The 11,965-nt window shown below is 35.7% G+C and overlaps 1 long non-coding RNA gene across 1 annotated transcript in view; it reads right to left on the bottom strand.

Moving 5' to 3' along the window:
• The window catches only part of LOC127490537 (uncharacterized), an 87,263-nt gene extending 76,500 nt beyond the window's left edge, over positions 1-10,763 (bottom strand). Inside the window, exon 1 of the long non-coding RNA XR_007918531.2 lies at positions 10,664-10,763. This is a non-coding gene — a long non-coding RNA (uncharacterized lncRNA). The remainder of the gene's footprint in view (positions 1-10,663) is intronic.
• Between the last annotated feature and the right edge of the window lie 1,202 nt (positions 10,764-11,965).

The raw sequence follows: 11,965 nt of genomic DNA, 5'->3' as shown, positions 1-11,965 counted from the left end.
ATATATATATAGTATTGTATATAAATATATTTATATATTATATGGATATTTTTTATATTTTATATATATATATATATAAAAGATATACAAATGTAGTAAGTAAAAGATAGTGGTTTATTTTAGATTCCCAGGCAAGGGTTGAGGAAGGAGAAGAGAGAGGGAGTAATCAGGTTCATGAACTGTCTTCCATCTATTCTTGTAAGGACACTCATCTAATCACAAAGGCTATATACTCTTATGACCTATCAAAGACACCATCTAAATCACATTGGGGATTAGAACTTAAGGATTTAGGCACCAGGCATTTAATCCATAGAAGCATGTGCCCCAAGAATGTGCATTAAAATGTGCACAAGCATAGACAGGCTGTATTTGGGGGCAGGAAGAGTCATGCTGAAATAATATTCTGGAATTTCTTCCTTCAATGGCTGAATCTTATTTTGTTTTTAAAAGATGTTAGCTGCCAAAAAACTGCTACTTAGCATTGTTAAAAAACGTTCAATAAACTTAGTGTGAAGATCTAAAGAAAAACACTAAGTGGTTGTGATTGTATTCCAATGATACTTTATTTACAAAAACAGGAATTGAGCCAGACTGAGCATGCAGGCTGCACTTTGATAATCCCTCACCTATATAATATTCATAATCAAAACAATGATAAGATGTAATTAAAATCTAGAATGAATGGAATACATAGGGCATGGACAGGAAAAAAAACAATCATAACACTTTATACCTTGAATACTCATTTTGTACATGTAAAATATTTCCAAAATATAAGTAATTTTTCTGTATTAATGTTCATCCACTAGCAAGTACTACTGAAATATTTAAGTAAAAGAGGAACCATGGTGAGAGAAAAAATAGCATTTGAATTACTTTTTAAATAAAGATATATATATCTTTGGAAAGATAGTTTGCTCAGATAATATGCTAATAGGAACTCTCCAAGCGTTAAATTGATGAGCTAGATAATCATCTATCATATAAGTTGGGCAATTGGAGAAGGCAAACCAGAGCTAGACTACTTTTTAAAATGAAATTTTTGGCAACCAGGGTTGTGGCATAGCAGGTTAAAGCCACTGTCTCTGACACTGGCATCCCATAAAGGCACCAATTCGAGTCCCAACTGCTCCACTTCCCACACTCCTGGGAAAGCAGAAAAAGATGGCCCAAGTACTTGGGCCCGTGCACACACCTTGGGAGATCTGAAAGACGCTCCAATCTCCTGGCTTCAGTCTGGTGCAGCCCTAGCCATTTTGGCCATTTTGGAAGTGAACCTGCGGATGGAAGATTCTCTCTCTCTCTCTCTCTCTCTCTCTCTCTAACTCTGCCTTTCAGTAAGTAAATTAAATCTTTTTTTATAAAGTTATTTATTTTAAAGGCAGAGTTAGAGAGAGGCAGAGGCAGAGAGAGAAAGAGGTCTTTCATCTGCTGGTTCACCCCCCATATGGCAGCAATAGCCAGAGCTGCGCCAATCCAAAGCCAGGAGCTTCTTCCAGGTCTCCCATGTGGGTGCAGGGGCCCAAGGACCTGGGCCATCTTCCACTGCTTTCTCAGGCCATAGCAGAGAGCTGGATCAGAAGTGGAGCAGCCAGGACTCAAACCAGCGCCCCATATGGGATGCCAGCACTGCAGGTGGCAGCTTTACCCGCTATACCACATCACTGGCCCCATAAAATAAATCTTTAAAAAATGAACTTTTTGAGAGATTTATTTAATGATCAACAACTTTATTTCACCATATTATTAGATGTATCAAATAGTTCTATTTAAAAACTACCAGAAATGGATAAATTCTTTCTAAAAATAAAAACAAATATATATGACCAGTTAAACACATTTGTGTTAACTATCTGTACATTTAAAAATAGCATAAGAGATAAAATTGTTCTTGCCTATTATATCTTTAAAATCATGTTACAGGTATTTTCTGAAATGTGTTTCTAATATAATATTAATACTGAATTATTCACAAAATTGCTTGTAATCATATTCAAATTTCTGACAATTTCTCCATAGGCAATAATTTTTAATTAAGAAATTATTCTCTTTTAGGTTCCAAGGTAAGTAGAACAAACTACATTAAATGGAGAATATACTCATTTCTAATGTTTTCATGTTGAAATTTGTAAATATATAAGCCCCATACACTTATAAGTACAGTTGTCCTTTGGTATTCATCAAGGATTGGTTTCAAGACCCTCCTTATATAACAAAATCTGCAGATGTTCAAGTTCCTTACATGAAGTAATGTACCATATATATACACATCCTCCTGTATACTTACACTACCTATACCTTACTTATAATGCTTAATTCAATGTAAAGACCATGTAAATATTTGTTATTCTACATTGTTCAAAGAATAGAGACAAGACAAAATACAACTTAAAAAAATATAAAGCAGGGGCTGGCTTGTGCACATTGGATTAAGCTGCCACATGTGATACTAGCATCCAAAATCAGATTGCAGAATACAAATCACTCTCCTGCCAATTCAGTTCCCTGTTAATGTACCAGGGAAAGTCGAGGATGATGGCCCCAATACTTAGGATCCCCTTCACGTGGCAGGCCCAGATGGAGTTTTAGTCTCCTGGCTTTGACCTAGCCCAGCATGCTGTCGTGGCCACTTAGGGAATGAACCAATTGATGGAAGATCGATCTCTCTCTCTCTCTCTCTCTCTCTAATAAACATTATTTAACAATGTAATGTAAACAGAATGTAAATAGTTGTCACACCACTTTGTTTACAGATTAAAAAGTCCATACAGAGGCTATTTTTTTCCAGAGTTTCAATCTGAAATTGGTTGAAACCACAGATGCAGAATCTGCAGACACAAAGGACCAACTGTACCGATTTTTTTTTTTTGCCAGGCAGAGTTAGACAGTGAGAGAGAGACAGAGAGAAAAGTCTTCCTTCCATTGGTTTACCCCTCAAAAAGACTGATACCAGGTGCTTCTTACTGGTCTCCCATGCAGGTGCAGGGCCCAAACACTTGGACCATCCTCCACTGCCTTCCCGGGCCACAGCAGAAAGCTGGAATGGAAGAGGAGCAACCAGGACTAGAACCTGGGGTGCTGGCACCACAGGCAAAGGATTAGCCTAGTGAGCCACGGCACCAGCTATACTGATTTTTGTCTCCATGCTGGGTACTTCACAATTGCTTTTACAAAATCAAACTCTTCAAAGATCTCTCTATGTTTTGTATATTCTTTATAATTTTTTATCAGCTACAAACCCTGAAATTGCACAGAGCTAATCAAATGCAATCATTTCCAGTAAAGTATAAATTTATTCAGTTGAAAACAGGAGCTCCATTGAAAAGTTTTTCCCTACAGTTTGAGTTATTTCAAAGTACAATAGGATTTCATATCTAAATCATGTGCTTCATTTGAAGAATAATATTTCATTGATTCCCATCTTCCCTTTTATAGGGATGCACTGAAATGCTTTCCTGTTCATAACTTGTATTAAACAACTGCAATTTACTAAAAGTGTTCAGAGTTCAAATTTTTTGGTATTCTACTCATAAATACATTTATTAAATATATTCTGATGTTCAATAAATATAACAAAAATTTTAGATGATTCATTTACAAAAACAGCTCAATAACATGGCAGGCATTTGGGTTTATTTCCAAAAATCTTCCTGCCCTAAAATATGTCTAATATCCCATTGATGGTAGGTAGCACAGATTAAAAGAACATTGCCAGCTAAAACTATTTTTTGTTTTTATTTTATTTTATTTTATTTTAATTACCATGATTATTTGTAAATGTTTCTGTACTTATAGAATCTACAAATAATGGCATTTTAAGGAATATTAAATATCAGCAATATCTTTGTACTGTTTAATGCATAAACAGGTTTTTTGATATATTTACCTAAATCCTAACAACATATTTTCATTTATTTATATAAAGGAAACAGATTTCATGTATTTCATATTTAGTTTTAAGAAAATTATGAGCTTCTCACATAGAAACTTTATATTTGGTTACCCCATATTGTATATATTTGAAAGTATAGAAATTTTAACAGTTCTTGCTTTTATTATCATTGGTAGAATATGAACAATGATAAATTATGAGGATATCCTGATGAATACCAAGAACAGTACCCCAAATCTACTTAATTTACTACCTATATTGCCTCCATATAATGCTTTTTTCTACCATTTGTAATAATACAATAGTCTAGGCTCATACCATCCTGAATGCATCCATATTTGTCTGTAGTAACAAATTAAATAAAACCAAAATGTACAACACAGCAAAATTAATTTTATTTTAATCTTGAAACTTTGAACCGAATTTTACAAAATCATCCACTACACTATGAAATACTTCACATTTGACATAATGAACCTGAATCTATAAAATGGATAGAAAAAAAAAGACATTATTGAAATTAACTAGTTTGCTGCTTACAGGATCCTAACACAGCAATATAAACTAGGCATCTCTCGTGGTTGTGGGTATTCCTCTACAGATGCAGCCAACATATTCACAGCTGCTGCTTTAGTCTTTACAGATGCACAGAAAAGTATAGAATAAAAAAATGAATGAAAGCCATTGTAAACAGTCATTTTATCTAAATGATAAATTATATTTCACAGGGCATTATGTAAACATACAATTTACAGTTGCATATTAAATCAGTCTTCAGACACATTCTTCTTAATCTTATTATTAACTTTTGAAGGAGATGCAGATGCTTTCTCAACCTATTTGTCTTCTGTTTCCTATGTAGTCAGTTATATCACCAAGATCCCTATGGCAGGTAATAACTGCCGACAGATACTTTGTGAAAGCTAGTGTCTTCATCAACTTTTTGAAAGAAGAGAAATTGAATACTCTATTTTTATCAGCATGCACTTTCAACCCAAAAACTCATTTCACCCACAAAGACACACTCCAAAGCTAAACATACCATGAAAAAATAAATGTTTGTATACTTCTCATATATGATGATTATGAAAGTTGTTATTGCAATAATGCTCAAAATACCAAATATTCTCAGCTCCTCTTTCCTGCACAAATATCACAAAATCACAACCAACAGTTGACCATGTTACCCACTGATTCCTCAGTGGTAATCCGGCAACTTCGCACATTGCACAGGCTACAGTCCCACCACAGTTCTACCACTTGGAAATTAAACAACAAACAAGCTACTGAATGATCAATGGGCCACTGAAGAAATTAAAATGGAAATTAAAAAATTTCTTGAAATAAATGAAAATACAGCATACCAAAACTTGTGGTATACAGCAAAAACAGTATTAACATGGAAGTTTACACCATTAAGTTCTTACACGAAAAAAAGTTTCAAATTAAAGATCAAATGATGCATCTCAAAGACAGAAACAAATCACCCCAAATTCAGCAAGAGGCAAGAAATAATAAAGATCAGATCAGAAATAAATGATGTTGAAACTAAATATATATATAAATAATATCAGCAAAACAAAATGATGTGTTTTTTGAGACAATAAATGAAATAGATACCTCTAGCCAGACTAAAACAGACAAAAAAGAAAATTCAAATAAAATTAGAGATAAAAAGGAGACATAACAACTGACACCACTAAATGCAAAGGATCTTAAGAAACTAAAAAACTATATATGGGACCATGCTATGATGCAGCAGGTTAAGCCATGGCCTGCAGCACCAGCATCCCATATGGGTGCTGGTTTAAGTCCTGGCTGCTCTACCTCCAACCCAGCTCCCTGCTAATACACTAATACACCTGGGAAATGACATAACATGGTTAAGACTTTGGGCTTCTACTACCCCCGTGGGAGACCCAGAAGAAGCTCCTGGCATTGGCTTGGCCTAGTCGCAGTCATTGCAGCCATTTGGGCAATGAACCATGGATGGAAGACCTCTCTCTGTTTTTCCTTCTCTCTCTGTAACTCTGCCTTTCAAATAAATAAGTAAATCTTTAAAAAAAAAAAAAAAGAGCTAAATACTAATAAACTGGAAAACCTCAAAAAAATCAATAAATTCCTGGATAAATGTAACCTACCAAGATTAAATCAATAAGATATAGACATCTAAACACACCCATAAAAGCAATGATACTAAAGCAGTCATCAAATGTCTTGCAACAAGGAAAAGTCCAGGACCTAACAGCCTTACTACTAAATTCTACAAAACATGCAAAAAAGAAGTAACTCCAATATTCTTCAGATTATGCTAAAAAACTTAACAGGATGAAATTCTACCAAACTCTTTTTATGAGGCCAGCATCACTTTGATATCAAAACTGAACAAAGATATTACATGAAAACTACACACCTATATCCTTAATGAACACAGATGGTAAGATTCTCAACAAAATACTAGCAAATTGAACCCAAAACCAAATCAAAAAGACTGTACATCATGATCATGTAGGATTTACCCCTGGAATGCAAGGATAGTGCAACATTTGCAAATCAACAAATATCCTAAATCACATCAACAGAACGAAGAACAAAAACCATATCTGACAAGATTCAACACCCCTTTATGATTAAAAAAATACCTACAAACTAAGTATAGAAGGAATATACCTCAAAATTTTAAAGGCTCTATATGACAAACCAACAGCCAATATACTATTGAATGGGGAAAAGCTAAAAGAATTTCCCCTTAAATTTCAAATAAGACAAGGATATCTACTTTCACCATTTTTGCTCAATATAGCATTGGAAATTTTAACAAGAGCAATTAGGAGAAAGAAAAGAAAAAGAAAAAGAAAAAGAAAAAGAAAAAGAAAAAGAAAAAGAAAAAGAAAAAGAAAAAGAAAAAGAAAAGGAAAGGAAAGGAAAGGAAAGGAAAGGAAAGGAAAGGAAAGAAAAGAAAAGAAAAGAAAAGAAAAGAAAAGAAAAGAAAAGAAAAGAAAAGAAAAGAAAAGAAAAGAAAAGAAAAAAATAAAAGAAAAGAGAAAACAAAAGAAGAGAGAGAAAGAAAGGTCCGCATCAAAACTGGAAAGAAACAAGTCAGGTTATCCAGGTTTGCAGATGACATAATGTTGTACACGGAAAAACATCAACACTCCACCAAAAAGCTGTTAGAATTGATAAACCAGTTTGGTAAAGTTGCAGGTTACAAAATAAACATACAAAAAATGGTAGCTTTTGGATACACTAATGATAAAAACTCATTAAGAAAAATTAAAAAAGAAACCCAATTCACAATAGCTATGAAAAAATCAATATTGGGGAATAAATTTAACCCTAGAGTGAAAGATCTCTAATGAAAATTATCAAACATTAGTTACAGATACCATTGAGGACACAAAAAATTAGAAAGCCATTCTTTGCTCATGAACCAGAAGAACTGATATCATTAAAATATCTCTACTATATCTATAATACCTAAAGCAATCTACAGATTCAATGTAATCCCTCTCAAAATACAAACAACAATCTTTACAGAATTAGAATAAAACATCCATAAGCTGTACTTTGGAAATTTATATTTATTAAATGAAAGTTAATAAAAAGAAAATGAATCTTGATGTGAATGGAATAGGAGAGGGAGCAGATGGGAAGGTTGCGGATAGGAGGGAAGTTATGGGGGGAAAAAGCCACTGTAACCCAAAAGCTGTACTTTGGAAATTTATATTTATTAAATAAAAGTTAAAAGAATAAAACAGTCCTAAATTGGGGCCGGCGCTGTGGTGTAGTGGGTAAAGCCACTGGCGGCCACACTGACATTCCATATGGACACCAGTTCAAGTCCCAGCTGCTCCACTGCTGATCCAGCTCTCTGCTATGGCCTGGGAAAGCAGTAGAAGATGGCCCAAGTCCTTGGGCACCTACACCCGCGTGGGAAGACCTGGAGGAAGGTCTTGGCTTCTGGCCAATTGGGAAGTGAACCAGTGGATGGAAGACCTCTCTCTCCCCCTGCCTCTCCTTCTCTCTCTGTGTAACTCTGACTTTCAAATAAATAAATAAATCTTTAAAAACCAACCAATCATAAAATACATACGGATTCAAAAAAAGACCCAGAATAGCAAGAAAATCCTAAGCAAGAAAAATTGAACTGGAGGCATCACAATAACTGACTTCAAAGCATACTAAAAAGCTATAGTAATTAAAATAGCATGGGACTGGCTTAAAAACTGCCATATAGTTCAATGCAACAAAAAAGAGAACCTAGAAATTAATACATATATATACACCCAATTGATTATTCAAAACAGTGCTCAGACCATACAGTGGAAAAAGGATAATCTCTTCAGCAAATAGTGCTGGAAAAACTGAATGCACATATGTAGAAGAAAGAAATTAGATCTATACCTCTCACCATATAAACAGCAACTCAAGATGGAAAAAAGACCTAAATTGAAGACCTTAGGCAATGAAGCTGCTGGAAGAAAATGTAGGGGAAACACTCCAAGACACTGGTGTAGGGATGACTTATCAGACAAGACCCCCAAGCATGGGCAACAAATGCAAAACCAAACAAATGGGATATCAAAAATCAGAAGCCTCTACACAACAAATGAAACAATCAACAGAGTGAAAGAAATCCAAAAGAATGGGAAAAAATATTTGCAAGTTACTTATCCAACAAAAGATCAATATCCAGAATATATCAGCAACTTAAAAACTCAATTAAAAAATACAACCAATCAAGAAATAAGCAAAGGACCTAAACAGTCAGTTCTCAAACAATGAAATACAAATGTCCACAAATATATGAAAAAATGCTCAACATCACTATTCATCAGAGAAATGAATTATGAGATATTATTGTTGTTTACAGCCTTGTCTATACTCTAGAGGAACAGTGGTTTTTCTACTTACTAGTGTTTGAATTATTTTTTTAGTGGAGAGTCAACCTTGTAATTATAAAATAAACTAAAAATATGTCATTGTAAAAAAAACTAAAGAAGGAAGGAGGAGGGAAGGTAGGAGTATGGGTGGGAGGGTGGGAGGGTAGAGTGGGAAGTATAATTGTGCTCTTAAATCTGTATATATGAAATATATGAAATTGGTTCACTTTACATAAATAAAAATTTTTTTAAAAGACACCATTCACTTGATTAACTAACTAAATAACCACAATGAGGTATCAACTCACCCCTGTCAGATGGCTAAAATCCAAACGACAGAATATCAAATGCTGGTGAGGATGTGGACATGGGGGAACACTTACACACTGTTAAATGGAATGTAAATTAGTATACCCACTGTGAAAAACAGTATGGAAGTTTCTTGAAAAACTAGAAATATACTTGCCGTAAGATCTAACAATCTTACTACTGGGTATAGACCCAAAGACTTCAGTACCTTGTATCAAATAGACCAACATGTTTATAGCAGCACTGTTCACAATAGCCAAAATTTGGAATCAGCCAAGGTGTCCATAAAAAAAAAAAAAAAATATGTGGTGGAATTCCAAGGAGGTTGAATAGGGAAGACATACTATTTAAGATGAGGGGGAAATAGCAGGAAAATGGCAGAGGCAGTACATTCCCAGGGGAGACTTGGAGAGAAATCTGCAACGGAAATTCTGCAAAAGGAAGAGGGATACTGTGACCCAGCAATCAGACTCCTGGGAATTTACAAAAACAATATGAAATCAGCATATGAATGAGTTATGTGTACCCCCATGTTCATTGCAGCTCAATTCATAATAGCTAAGATATGGAGACAACCTGAATGTCTATCAGCTGACGACTGGATAAAGAAATTATGATATGTGTGTGTATGTATATACACACAAGCTTGTATATATTCCAGTCTGATATACAAAATAGACGCAACTGGAAATCATTTTCCCTTGTGAAATACGCCAGTCTCAAAAAGACAAATAGCACAGGTTTTACCTTATCTGTGGTAACTAACAGAGTACCAAAAATGTAACGAATAGAAGAAAAAATGACATTTTGAGATTCCCTGTCTCTGCTATGAACAGTTTTTTTTTTCTTATTATTTGTTGAAATCTTAACATAGATTTAATCTTAAGAGTATAAAGTACACTGAAAGTAGCTCATTGTAAAAATTGGGGGGGGGGGGGGTTTGCTGGTCCTGTGGCATAGTGTGTAAAACCGCTGTCTGCAGTGCCAGCATCCCATGTGAGTGCCGGTTCGAGTCCTGGCTGCTCCACTTCTGGTCCAGCTCTCTGCTATGGCATGGGAAAGCAGTAGATGGCTCAAGTCCTTGGGCCCCTGCACCCACATGGGAGACCTGGAAGAAGCTCCTGGCTCCTGGCTTCAGAATGGCTCAGCTCCAGCCACTACAGCCATTTGGGGAGTGAACCAGCGGATGGAAGACCTCTCTCTCACTCTCTCTGCCTCTCCTTCTCTCTCTGTGTAACTCTGACTTTCTAAATAAATAAACAAACAAACAAATAGTGGGAGGAAACCAAAAGGTGGAAGTGTGGACAGGAGGGAGGGTAGGGTAGGATGGGAAGTGCATGAAATATGACACTTGTGTACCTTAAAAATTTTTACGAATAAATATATATTTTTTTAAACAAGAAAATATATGCATACACAATGGAATATTATTCAACCATAACAAAAGGTGAGCACGTTATGAGTAATCACTACAACACTGATAAGAAGTCGGCCTGGAGCTCCACGAGTGGCTCCAGGCCCCATACCACCACCGGGGCCTGCCAGCCCCCTGCCCGCCTCAAGGCGGCGGTCCTACCTTTGCCTACTGACTGCCAGCGAGATCCCATTTGCACCTCAGTACGGCCCTCAGCCTCCCGTCTGTCTAGTCTACGCCACACAAACTACCGCCTCCACAGAGCTGCACGCATGCGCCCCTCCACCCTCTGGGCGCCTCAGGGCGCCAGCGCATGCGTAGGGCTGAGGCACGGGAACACGGCCAGCTCCCAGAAGGGGGCGCTCTCACGAACCCAAGGCCCTCTCGACTTCCACAGCAAACTTAACTCTCAACACCTGCGCTGCCTCACCGTCTCCTTGAGGTCTCCCCGATCACTTCTGCCTTCGATGATAGCACTGAAACACAACTTTCGCTCGGCACTTGATATCCGTATGCCTTGTATGGGTTGAAGAGTCCACAGGTTTGTACCCTCGCACCTTGTACTCTTTCGTCGGCCCAATAGGAATGATGTGATGTATATCGTAGTCGCTCAAATTAGAGTTCAACTAAGGCTGACTGAGCTAAAACCTGAAACCTCTGAAAATCCTGTTATACGTCATTTCACAATAAGAAGTCCTGTGTCGTTAAAGTAAAATGAAATTCTACCATTTACATCAAAATGGATGCAACTAGAGGACAACTGGTTGTGTTAAATAAACTGGACACAGAAAGGTAAATATCTCATGTTTTCCCAAATTTTTTTAAAATGAAAAAAATAAACAAAAACAAGACATGTTTTGTGTAGCAGTATTTCTGCAAATACAGTTTTGTAAAATTTGGTTTTTTACCTTTTTCAAACCAGTAGTTAAGAATTGTATGCTACTACAGTTTTAATGATCTGAGATTGCTTTAAAATTTACTGTATATGTGTGAAATGATCACTTTTCCATTTGTTGTTGCTTATAGCCCTTTTCTATACTCCAAGTAAACTAGGATCTTTTTGCTTTTTACTAGTTAAATTTCTTATTCGGTGAAATATTAAGCCTCTTTACTATAACTTAGATTTAAAATGTGTTATCCAAAAACTCAAAAATGAAAAGTAGAGGAAAGGAGGGTAGGAGAGTGAGAGGGGGAGGTAAGGTTGAAGGGATTATTACATTCATAGAATTTAATCTAAGAACTATCTTGAATCTGTTAAAAGCTAATTAAAAATAAAAGTATAGAGCAAATAAATGCTAAAAAAGAAATACCAGCATTTATAATAATATCAAACGTGAAATATTTAGAGTAAATTGAACAGGTTATGTACAGTAGCTGCACCAGAATCTATGAAGCATTGCAAATTAATACTGAAGATCTAAATAAACTAAAAGGTCTTGCTCATGAATTAGAGAACACATTATT

The sequence above is a fragment of the Oryctolagus cuniculus genome, chromosome 6 (assembly GCF_964237555.1).
Source record: "Oryctolagus cuniculus chromosome 6, mOryCun1.1, whole genome shotgun sequence".
In the NCBI taxonomy this organism is placed as follows: Eukaryota; Metazoa; Chordata; class Mammalia; order Lagomorpha; family Leporidae; genus Oryctolagus; species Oryctolagus cuniculus.
The sequence above is the reverse complement of the archived record's forward strand: the minus strand, read 5'-3'. Positions and strand labels throughout refer to the sequence as shown.